Source organism: Schistocerca cancellata, chromosome 2 (genome assembly GCF_023864275.1).
Source record: "Schistocerca cancellata isolate TAMUIC-IGC-003103 chromosome 2, iqSchCanc2.1, whole genome shotgun sequence".
NCBI lineage: Eukaryota > Metazoa > Arthropoda > Insecta > Orthoptera > Acrididae > Schistocerca > Schistocerca cancellata.
In genome coordinates, this window is record NC_064627.1 from 33,977,223 (window position 1) to 33,990,835 (window position 13,613).

The following is a 13,613-nucleotide window of genomic DNA, read 5'->3' on the forward strand; positions in this document are numbered from 1 at the left end:
CTATTAGTTTTGCGTCCGATTCGATAATCTAGACTCACAGGACATCGACCATAAGTTGCCCGAAGCAGCAATAGACCCTTGGAGACAAGTCGGCTGGAGGACAATGTATTGTATCTCGACGCAATTCGAGTGTTCCATCGTCATTAGGAGGCCCTGAACGTTACAACTAACTATCAGTTTTCCGTCCGATTCGATAATCTAGACTCACAGGAGAACGACCATAAGGTACCCGAGGCAAGAATAGACCCTTGGAGACAAGTCGGGTCGAGGACGATGTATTGAATGTCGACGCAATTTGAGTGTTCCATCGTCTTTAGGAGGCCCTGAACGATACAATTAACTATCAGTTTTGCGTCCGATTCGATAATCTAGACTCACAAGAAAACGACCATAAGGTGCCCGAGGCAGCAATAGACCCATGGAGACAAGTCGAGTGGAAGACGATACATTGAATCGCGACGCAATTTATGTGTTCCATCGTCGATAGCAGGGTCAGCAAATTAGAAATAAATGTCAGTTTTGCGTCGGATTCGAAAATCTAGACTCACAGGAGAACGACCATAAGGTGCCCGAGGCAGCAATAGACACTTGGAGACAAGCCGGCTGGAGGACGATGGATTGAATCTCGACGCAATTTGAGTGTTCCATCTTCATTAGAAGGCCCTGAACGTTACAATTAACTATCAGTTTTGCGTCCGATTCGATAATCTAGACTCACAGGAGTACGACCATAAGATGCCGGAGGCAGCAAAAAACCCTGGGACACAAGTTAGCTGGAGGACGATGTATTGAATGTTGACGCAATTTGAGTGTTCCATCGTCATTAGGAGGCCCTGAACGATACAATTAACTATTAGTTTTGCGTCCGATTCGATAATCTAGACTCACAGGGGAATGACCATAAGGAGCCCGAAGCAGCAATATACACTTGGAGACAAGTCGGCTGGAGGTCGATGTATTGAATCGCGACGCAATTTATGTGTTCCATCGTCGTTAGTAGGGTCGGCAAATTAGAATTAAATGTCAGATTTGCGTCGGATTCGAAATTCTAGACTCACAAGAGAACGACCATAAATTGCCAGAGGCAGCAATAGACACTTGGAGGCAAGTCGGCTGGAGGACGATGTATTGAATGTCGACGCAATTTGAGTGTTCCATCGTCATTAGGACGCCCTGAACCTTACAATTAACTATCAGTTTTGCGTCCGATTCAATAATCTAGACTCACAGGAGAACGACCATAAAGTGCCCGCGGCAGCAGTAGACCCTTGGAGACAAGTCAGCGTTAGGACGATGTATAGAATGTCGACGCAATTTGAATGTTCCATCGTCATTAGGAAGCCCTGAAAGTTACAAATAACTGTCTGTTTTGCGTCCGGTTCGATAATCTAGACTCATAGGAGAACGACCATACGGAGGCCGACGCAGAAATAGACCCTTGGAGACAAGTCGGCTGGAGGTCGATGTATTGAATGTCGACGCAATTTGAGAGTTCCATCGTCATTAGGAGGCCCTGAAACTTACAATGAACGATCACTTTTGCCTCCGATTCGATAATCTTGACTCACAGGAAAACGACCATAAGGTGCCGGAGGCAATAATAGAGCCCTGGAGGCAAGTCAGCTGGAGGACGATGTATTGGATGTCGACGCAATTTGAGTGTTCCATCGTCATTAGGAGGCCCTGAATGTTACAATTAACTATCAGATTTGCGTCCGATTCGATAATCTAGACTCACAGGAGAACGACCGTAAGGTGCCCGAGGCAGCAATAGACACTTGGAGACAAGTCAGCTGGAGGACGATGTATTGAATGTCGACGCAATTTGAGTGTTCCATTGTCATTCGGAGGCCCTGAACGTTACAATTAACTATTAGTTTTGTGTCCGATTCGATGATCTTGACTCACAGGACATCGACCATAAGGTGCCCGAGGCAGCAATAGACCCATCGAGTCAAGTCGGCTGGAGGACGATGTATTGAATCGGGACGAAATTTGAGTGTTCCATGGTCATTAGGAGGCCCTGAACGTTACAATTAACTATCAGTTTAGCGTCCGATTCGATAGTCTAGACTCACAGGAGAACGACCGTAAGGTGCCCGAGGCAGCAATAGACACTTGGAGATAAGTCAGCTGGAGGACGATGTATAGTATGTCGACGCAATTTGAGTGTTCCATCGTCATTAGGAGGCTCTGACCGTTACAATTAACTATCAGTTTAGCGTCCGATTCGATAATCTAGACTCACAGGGGAGCGACCATAAGGAGCCCGAGGCAGCAATAGACACTTGGAGACAAGTCGGCTAGAGGACGATGTATTGAATCGCGACGCAATTTATGTGTTCCATCGTCGTTAGCAGGGTCGGCAAAGTAGAATTAAATGTCAGATTTTCGTCGGATGCGAAATTCTAGACACACAAGAGAACGACCATAAATTGCCAGAGGCAGCAATAGACACTTGGAGGCAAGTCGCCTGGAGGACGATGTATTGAATGTCGACGCAATTTGAGTGTTCCATCGTCATTAGGACGCCCTGAATCTTACAATTAACTATCAGTTTTGTGTCCGATTCGATAATCTTGACTCACAGGAAAACGACCATAAGGTGCCGGAGGCAGCAATAGACCCTTGGAGGCAAGTCAGCTGGAGGACGATGTATTGGATGTCGACGCAATTTGAGTGTTCCATCGTCATTAGGAGGCCCTGAATGTTGCAATTAACTATCAGTTTTGCGTCCGATTCGATAATCTAGACTCAAAGGAGAACGACCATAAAGTGTCCGCGGCAGCAGTAGACCCTTGGACACAAGTCAGCATTAGGACGATGTAAAGAATGTCGACGCAATTTGAGTGTTCCATCGTCATTAGGAAGCCCTGAACGTTACAAATAACTATCTGTTTTGCGTCCGGTTCGATAATCTAGACTCACAGGAGAACGACCATAAGGAGGCCGACGCAGAAATAGACCCTTGGAGACAAGTCGGCTGGAGGACGATGTATTGTATGTTGACGCAATTTGAGTGTTCCATCGTCATTAGGAGGCCCTGAAACTTACAATGAACGATCACTTTTGCGTCCGATTCGATAATCTTGACCCACAGGAAAACGACCATAAGGTGCCGGAGGCAGCAATAGACCCTTGGAGGCAAGTCAGCTGGAGGACGATGTATTGGATGTCGACGCAATTTGAGTGTTCCATCGTCATTAGGAGGCCCTGAATGTTACAATTAACTATCTGTTTTGCGTCCGATTCGATAATCTAGACTCACAGGACATCGACCATAAGGTGCCCGAGGCAAGTATAGACCCTTGGAGACAAGACGGCTTTAGGACGATGTATTGAATGTCGACGCAATTTGAGTGTTCCATCGTCATTAGGAGGCCTTGAACGATACAATTAACTATCAGTTTTGCGTCCGATTTGATAATCTAGACTCACATGAGAACGACCATAAGGTACCCGAGGCAAGAATAGACCCTTGGAGACAAGTCAGGTGGAGGACGATGTATTGAATGTCGACGCAAATTGAGTGTTCCATCGTCATTAGGAGGCCCTGAACGATACAATTAACTATCAGTTTTGCGTCCGATTCGATAATCTAGACTCACAAGAGAACGACCATAAGGTGCCCGATGCAGTAATAGACACTTGGAGACAAGTCGACTGGAAGACGATGTATTGAATCGCGACGCATTTTATGTGTTCCATCGTCGTTAGCAGGGTCGGAAAATTAGAATTAAATGTCTGTTTTGCGTCGGATTCGAAAATGTAGACACACAGAAGAACGAACATAAAGTGCCCGAGGCAGCAATAGACCCTTGGAGACCAGTCAGCTGGAGGCCGATGTATTGAATGTCGACGCTATTTGAGTGTTCCATCGTCATTAGGAGGCCCTGAACGTTACAATTTGCTATCAGTTTTCCGTCGGATTCGATAATCTAGACTCACAGGAGAACGACCATAAAGTTCCTGAGGCAGCAATAGACCCTTGGAGATAAGTCAGCTGGAGGACGATGTATAGAATGTCGACGCAATTTGAGTGTTCTATCGTCATTAGGAAGCCCTGAACGTTAGAAATAACAATCAGTTTTGCGTCCGGTTCGATAATCTAGACTCACAGGAGAACGACCATAAGGAGCCCGAGGCAGCAATAGACCCTTGGAGACAAGTCGGCTGGAGGACGATGTATTGAATGTCGACGCAATTTGAGTGTTCCATCGTCATTAGGAGGCCCTGAACCTTACAAATAGCTATCAGTTTTGCGTCCGATTCGATAATCTTGTCTCACAGGAAAACGATCATAAGGTCCCGGAGGCAGCAATAGACAGTAGGAGGCAAGTCAGCTGGAGGACGATGCATTGGATGTCGACGCAAGTTGAGTGTTCCATCGTCATTAGGAGGCCCTGAATGTTACAATTAACTATCAGTTTTGCGTGCGATTCGATAATCTAGACTCACAGGAGAACGACCGTAAGGTGCCTGAGGCAGCAATAGACAGTTGGAGACAAGTCAGCTGGAGGACGATGTATTGAATGTCGACGCAATTTGAGTGTCAATCGTCATTCGGAGGCCCTGAACGTTACATATAACTATTAGTTTTGCTTCCGATTTGATAATCTAGACTCACAGGACATCGACCATAAGGTGCCCGCTTCAGCAATAGACCCTTGGAGACAAGTCGGCTGGAGGACGATGTATTGTATCTCGACGCAATTTGAGTGTTCCATCGTCATTAGGAGGCCCTGAACGTTACAACTAACTATCAGTTTTGCGTCCAATTCGATAATCCAGACTCACAGGAGAACGACCATAATGTACCCGAGGCAAGAATAGACCCTTGGAGACAAGTCGAGTGGAAGACGATGTAGTGAATCGCCACGCAATTTAAGTGTTCCATCGTCGTTAGCACGGTCGGAAAATTAGAATTAAATGTCAGTTTTGCGTCAGATTCGAAAATCTAGGCTCACAGGAGAACGACCTTAAAGTGATGATGTGATGTTTTGGTTTGGGGGGCGCTCAACTGCGAGGTTATCAGCGCCCGTACAATTACCCAATCTTTGCTCAGTCCAATTTCGCCACTTTCCTGGATGATGATGAAATGATGAGGACAACACAAACACCCAGTCATCTCGAGGCAGGTGAAAATCCCTGACCCCGCCGGGAATCGAACCCGGGACCCCGTGCTCGGGAAGCGAGAACGCTACCGCGAGACCACGAGCGGCGGACTCTACGACCATAAAGTGCCCGAGGCAGCAATAGACATTTGGAGACAAGTCGGCTGGAGGACGATATATTGAATCTCGACGCAATTTGAGTGTTTCTTCGTCATTAGGAGGCCCTGAACATTACAATTAACTATCAGTTTTGCGTCAGATTCGATAATCTAGACTCACAGGAGAACGATCGTAAGGTGCCCGAGGCAGCAATAGACTCTTGGAGACAAGTCAGCTGGATGACGATGTATTGAATGTCGACGCAATTTGAGTGTCCATCGTCATTCGGAGGCCCTGAACGTTACAATTAACTATTAGTTTTGCGTCCGATTCGATAATCTAGACTCACAGGACATCGACCATAAGTTGCCCGAAGCAGCAATAGACCCTTGGAGACAAGTCGGCTGGAGGACGATGTATTGTATCTCGACGCAATTCGAGTGTTCCATCGTCATTAGGAGGCCCTGAACGTTACAACTAACTATCAGTTTTCCGTCCGATTCGATAATCTAGACTCACAGGAGAACGACCATAAGGTACCCGAGGCAAGAATAGACCATTGGAGACAAGTCGGGTCGAGGACGATGTATTGAATGTCGACGCAATTTGAGTGTTCCATCGTCATTAGGAGGCCCTGAACGATACATTTAACTATCAGTTTTGCGTCCGATTCGATAATCTAGACTCACAAGAGAACGACCATAAGGTGCCCGAGGCAGCAATAGACCCATGGAGACAAGTCGAGTGGAAGACGATGTAGTGAATCGCGACGCAATTTATGTGTTCCATCGTCGTTAGCAGGGTCGGAAAATTAGAATTAAATGTCAGTTTTGCGTCGGATTCGAAAATCTAGGCTCACCGGAGAACGGCCATAAGGTGCCCGAGGGAGCAATAGACCTTTGGATACAAGTCGACTGGAAGACGATACATTGAATCGCGACGCAATTTATGTGTTCCATCGTCGATAGCAGGGTCAGCAAATTAGAAATAAATGTCAGTTTTGCGTCGGATTCGAAAATCTAGACTCACAGGAGAACGACCATAAGGTGCCCGAGGCAGCAATAGACACTTGGAGACAAGCCGGCTGGAGGACGATGGATTGAATCTCGACGCAATTTGAGTGTTCCATCTTCATTAGAAGGCCCTGAACGTTACAATTAACTATCAGGTTTGCGTCCGATTCGATAATCTAGACTCACAGGAGTACGACCATAAGATGCCGGAGGCAGCAAAAGACCCTGGGACACAAGTTAGCTGGAGGACGATGTATTGAATGTTGACGCAATTTGAGTGTTCCATCGTCATTAGGAGGCCCTGAACGTTACAATTAACTATCAGTTTTGCGTCCGATTCGATAATCTAAACTCACAGGAGAACGACCATAAGGTGCCCGAGGCAGCAATAGACCCTTAGAGACAACTCAGCTGGAGGACGATGTATTGAATCTCGACGAGATTTGAGTGTTCCATCGTCATTAGGAGGCCCTGAACGTTACAATTAACTATTAGTTTTGCGTCCGATTCGATAATCTAGACTCACAGGGGAATGACCATAAGGAGCCCGAAGCAGCAATATACACTTGGAGACAAGTCGGCTGGAGGTCGATGTATTGAATCGCGACGCAATTTATGTGTTCCATCGTCGTTAGTAGGGTCGGCAAATTAGAATTAAATGTCAGATTTGCGTCGGATTCGAAATTCTAGACTCACAAGAGAACGACCATAAATTGCCAGAGGCAGCAATAGACACTTGGAGGCAAGTCGGCTGGAGGACGATGTATTGAATGTCGACGCAATTTGAGTGTTCCATCGTCATTAGGACGCCCTGAACCTCACAATTAACTATCAGTTTTGCGTCCGATTCGATAATCTAGACTCACAGGAGAACGACCATAAAGTGCCCGCGGCAGCAGTAGACCCTTGGAGACAAGTCAGCTGGAGGACGATGTATTGAATGTCGACGCAATTTGAGTGTTCCATTGTCATTCGGAGGCCCTGAACGTTACAATTAACTATTAGTTTTGTGTCCGATTCGATGATCTTGACTCACAGGACATCGACCATAAGGTGCCCGAGGCAGCAATAGACCCATCGAGTCAAGTCGGCTGGAGGACGATGTATTGAATCGGGACGAAATTTGAGTGTTCCATGGTCATTAGGAGGCCCTGAACGTTACAATTAACTATCAGTTTAGCGTCCGATTCGATAGTCTAGACTCACAGGAGAACGACCGTAAGGTGCCCGAGGCAGCAATAGACACTTGGAGACAAATAAGCTGGAGGACGATGTATTGAATGTCGACGCAATTTGAGTGTTCCATTGTCATTCGGAGGCCCTGAACGTTACAATTAACTATTAGTTTTGTGTCCGATTCGATGATCTAGACTCACAGGACATCGACCATAAGGTGCCCGAGGCAGCAATAGACCCATCGAGACAAGTCGGCTGGAAGACGATGTATTGAATCGTGTCGCTATTTATGTGTACCATCGTCGTTAGCAGGGTCGGCAAATTAGAATTAAATGTCAGATTTGCGTCTAATGCGAAATTCTAGACTCACAGGAGAACGACCATAAATTGCCAGAGGCAGCAATAGACACTTGGAGGCAAGTCGGCTGGAGGACAATGTATTGATTGTCGACGCAATTTGAGTGTTCCATCGTCATTAGGACGCCTTGAACCTTACAATTAATTACCAGTTTTGCGTCCGATTCGATAATCTAGACTCACAGGAGAACGACCAGAAAGTGCCCGAGGCAGCAATAGACCCTTGGAGACAAGTCAGCGTTAGGACGATGTATAGAATGTCGACGCAATTTGAATGTTCCATCGTCATTAGGAAGCCCTGAAAGTTACAAATAACTGTCTGTTTTGCGTCCGGTTCGATAATCTAGACTCATAGGAGAACGACCATACGGAGGCCGACGCAGAAATAGACCCTTGGAGACAAGTCGGCTGGAGGACGATGTATTGAATGTCGACGCAATTTGAGTGTTCCATCGTCATTAGGAGGCCCTGAAACTTACAATGAACGATCACTTTTGCCTCCGATTCGATAATCTTGACTCACAGGAAAACGACCATAAGGTGCCGGAGGCAATAATAGACCCCTGGAGGCAAGTCAGCTGGAGGACGATGTATTGGATGTCGACGCAATTTGAGTGTTCCATCGTCATTAGGAGGCCCTGAATGTTACAATTAACTATCAGATTTGCGTCCGATTCGATAATCTAGACTCACAGGAGAACGACCGTAAGGTGCCCGAGGCAGCAATAGACACTTGGAGACAAGTCAGCTGGAGGACGATGTATTGAATGTCGACGCAATTTGAGTGTTCCATTGTCATTCGGAGGCCCTGAACGTTACAATTAACTATTAGTTTTGTGTCCGATTCGATGATCTTGACTCACAGGACATCGACCATAAGGTGCCCGAGGCAGCAATAGACCCATCGAGTCAAGTCGGCTGGAGGACGATGTATTGAATCGGGACGAAATTTGAGTGTTCCATGGTCATTAGGAGGCCCTGAACGTTACAATTAACTATCAGTTTAGCGTCCGATTCGATAGTCTAGACTCACAGGAGAACGACCGTAAGGTGCCCGAGGCAGCAATAGACACTTGGAGACAAATAAGCTGGAGGACGATGTATTGAATGTCGACGCAATTTGAGTGTTCCATTGTCATTCGGAGGCCCTGAACGTTACAATTAACTATTAGTTTTGTGTCCGATTCGATGATCTAGACTCACAGGACATCGACCATAAGGTGCCCGAGGCAGCAATAGACCCATCGAGACAAGTCGGCTGGAAGACGATGTATTGAATCGTGTCGCTATTTATGTGTACCATCGTCGTTAGCAGGGTCGGCAAATTAGAATTAAATGTCAGATTTGCGTCTAATGCGAAATTCTAGACTCACAGGAGAACGACCATAAATTGCCAGAGGCAGCAATAGACACTTGGAGGCAAGTCGGCTGGAGGACAATGTATTGATTGTCGACGCAATTTGAGTGTTCCATCGTCATTAGGACGCCTTGAACCTTACAATTAATTACCAGTTTTGCGTCCGATTCGATAATCTAGACTCACAGGAGAACGACCAGAAAGTGCCCGAGGCAGCAATAGACCCTTGGAGACAAGTCGGCTGGAGGACGATGTATTGAATGTCGACGCAATTTGAGTGTTCCATCGTCATTAGGAGGCGCTGCACCTTACAATTAACGATCACTTTTGCGTCCGATTCGATAATCTTGACCCACAGGAAAACGACCATAAGGTGCCGGAGGCAGCAATAGACCCTTGGAGGCAAGTCAGCTGAAGGACGATGAATTGGATGTCGACGCAATTTGAGTGTTCCATCGTCATTAGGAGGCCCTGAATGTTACAATTAACTATCAGTTTTGCGTCCGATTAAATTATCTAGACCCACAGGAGAACGACCATAAGGTGCCCGAGGCAGCAAAAGATTCTTGGAGACAAGTCGACTGGAAGACGATGTAGTGAATCGCGACGCAATTTATGTGTTCCATCGTCGTTACAGGGTCGGAAAAAAAGAATTAAATGTCAGTTTTGCATCGGATTCGAAAATCTAGGGTCACAGGAGAACGACCATAAGGTGCCCGAGGCAGCAATAGACACGTGGAGACAAGTCTACTGGAGAACGATGTAATGAATCTCGACGCAATTTGAGTGTTCCTTCGTCATTAGGAGACCCTGAACGTTACAATTAACTATCAGTTTTGCGTCCGATTCGATAATCTAGACTCAGAGGAGAACGACCATAAGGTGCCGGAGGCATCAATAGACCTTTGGAGGCAAGTCAGCTGGCGGACGATGTATTGAATGTCGACGCAATTTGAGTGATCCATCGGCATTAGGAGGCCCTGAACGTTACAATTAACTATCAGTTTTGCGTCCGATTCGATAATCTGGACTCACAGGAGAACGACCATAAGGTGCCCGAGGCAGCAATAGACCCTAAGAGACAAGTCAGCTGGAGGACGATGTATTGATGTCGACGCAATTTGAGTGTTCGATCGTCATTAGGAGGCCCTGAACGTTACAATTAACTATCAGTTTTGCGTCCGATTCGATAATCTAGACTTACAGGAGAACGACCATAAGGTGCCCGAGGCAGCAATAGACCCTTGGAGACAAGTCGACTGGAGGACGATGTATTGATCCGCGACGCAATTCATGTGTTCCATTGTCGTTGGCAGGGTCGGAAAATTAGAATTGAATGTCAGTTATGCGTCGGAATTGAAAATCTAGACTCACAGGAGAACGACCATAAGGTGCCCGAATCAGCAATAGACACTGGGACACAAGTCAGCTGGAGGACGATGTGTTGAATCTCGACGCAATTTGAGTTTTCCATCGTCATTAGGAGGCCCTGAACGTTACAATTAACTATCAGTTTTGCGTCCGATTCGATAATCTAAACTCACAGGAGAACGACCATAAGGTGCCCGAGGCAGCAATGGACACTTGGAGACAAGTCCGCTGGAGGACGATGTATTTAATGTCGACGCAATTTGAGTGTTCCATCGTCATTCGGAGGCGCTGAACGTTACAATTAACTATTAGTTTTGCGTCCTATTCGACAATCTAGACTCACAGGACATCGACCATAAGGTGCCCGAGGCTGCAATAGACCCTTGGAGACAAGTCGGCTGGAGGACGATGTATTGAATGTCGACGCAATTTGAGTGTTCTATTGTCATTAGGAGGCCCTGAACGATACAATTAACTATCAGTTTTGCGTCCGATTCGATAATCTAGACTCACAAGAGAACGACCATAAGGTGCCCGAGGCAGCAATAGACCCTTGGAGACAAGTCGAGTGGAAGACGATGTAGTGAATCGCGACGCGATTTATGTGTTCCATCGTCGTTAGCAGGGTCGGAAAATTTGAATTAAATGTCAGATTTGAGTCGGATTCGAAAATCTAGGCTCACAGGAGAACGACCATAAGGTGCCCGAGGCAGCAATAGACACTTGGAGAAAAGTCTACTGGAGGACGAAGTATTGGACGTCGACGCACTTTGAGTGCTCCATCGTCATTAGGAGGCCCTGAACCTTACAATTAACTATCAGTTTTGCGTCCGATTCGATAATCTAGACTTAAAGGTCTACGACCATAAGATGCCGGAGGCAGCAATAGACCCTAGGAGGCAAGTCAGCTGGAGGACGATGTATTGAATGTCGACGCAATTTGAGCATTTCATCGTCATTAGGAGGCCCTGAAAGTTACAATTAACTATCAGTTTTGCGTCCCATTCGATAGTCTAGACTCACAGGAGAACGACCATAAGGTGCACTAGGCGGCAATAGACACTTGGAGACAAGTCAGCTGGAGGACGATGTATTGAATGTCGACGCAAATTGAGTGTTCCATCTTCATTAGGAGGCCCTGAACGTTACAATTAACTATCAGTTTAGCGGCCGATTCGATAATCTAGACTCACAGGAGAACGACCATAAGGTGCCCGAGGCAGCAATAGACCCTTGGAGACAAGTCGACTGGAGGACGCTGTATTGATCCGCGACGCAATTTATGTGTTCCATTGTCGTTAGCAGGGTCGGAAAATTAGAATTAAAAGTCAGTTATGCGTCGGTTTCGAAAATATAGGGTCACAGCAGAACGACCATAAGGTGTCCGAGGCAGCAATAGACACTTGGAGACAAGTCTACTGGAGAACGATGTATTGAATGTCGACGCAATTTGAGTGTTCCGTTGTCATTAGGAGGCCATGAACGATACAATTAACTATCAGTTTTGCGTCCGATTCGATAATCTAGACTCACAAGAGAACCACAATTAGGTGCCCGAGGCAGCAATAGACCCTTGGAGACAAGTCGAGTGGAAGACGATGTAGTGAATCGCGACGCAATTTATGTGTTCCATCGTCGTTATCAGGGTCGGAAAATTAGAATTAAATGTCAGTTTTGCGTCGGATTCGAAAATCTAGGGTCACAGCAGAACGACCATAAGGTGTCCGAGGCAGCAATAGACACTTGGAGACAAGTCCACTGGAGAACGATGTATTGAATCTCGACGCAATTTGAGTGTTCCTTCGTCATTAGGAGGCGCTGAACGTTACAATTAACTATCAGTTTCGCGTCCGAATCGATATTCTAGACTCAGAGGAGAACGACCATAAGGTGCAGGAAGCAGCAATAGACCTTTGGAGGCAAGTCAGGTGGAGGACGATGTATTGAATGTCGACGCAATTTGAGTGTTCCATCGGCATTAGGAGGCCCTGAACGTTACAAATAACTATCAGTTTTGCGTCCCATTCGATAATCTAGACTCACAGGAGTACGACCATAAGACGCCGGAGGCAGCAATAGACCCTTGGAGGCAAGTCAGCTGGAGGACGATGTATTGAATGTCCACGCAATTTGAGTGTTTCATCGTCATTAGGAGGCCCTGAACGTTACAATTAACTGTCAGTTTTGCGTCCGATTCGATAATCTAGGCTCAGAGGAGAACGACCATAAGATCCCCGAGGCAGCAATAGACCCTTGGAGACAAGTCGGCTGGAGGATGATGTATTGAATCTCGACGCAATTTGAGTGTTCCAACGTCATTAGGAGGCCCTGAACGTTACAATTAACTATCAGTTTAGCGTCCGATTAGATAATCTAGACTCACAGGAGAACGACCATAAGGTGCCCGAGGCAGCAATAGACCCTTGGAGACAAGTCGACTGGAGGACGATGAATTGATCCACGACGCAATATATGTGTTCCATTGTCGTTAGCAGGGTCGGAAAATTAGAATTAAATGTCAGTTATGCGTCGGAATCGAAAATCTAGGCTCACAGGAGAACGACCATAAGGTGCCCGAATCAACAATAGACCCTGGGACACAAGTCAGCTGGACGACGATGTATTGAATCTCGACGCAATTTGAGTATTCCATCGTCATTAGGAGGCCCTGAACGTTACAGTTAACTATCAGTTTTGCGTCCGATTCGATAATCTAAACTCACAGGAGCACGACCATAAGGAGCCCGAGGCAGCAATAGGCCCTTGGAGACAAGTTGGCTGGAGGACGATGTATTGAATGTCGACGCAATTTGAGTGTTCCATCGACATTAGGAGGCCCTGAACGTTACAATTAACTATCAGTTTTGCGTCCGATTCGATAATCTAGACTATCAGGAGAACGACCATAAGGAGCCCAAGGCATCAATAGACCCTTGGAGACAAGTTGGCTGGAGGACGATGTATTGAATGTCGACGCAATTTAAGTGTTCCATCGTCAATAGGAGGCCCTGAACGTTACAATTAACTATCAGTTTTGCGTCCGATTCGATAATTTAGACTCACAGGAGAACGACCATAAGGTGCACGAGGCAGCAATAGACCCTTGGAGACAAGTCAGCTGAAGGA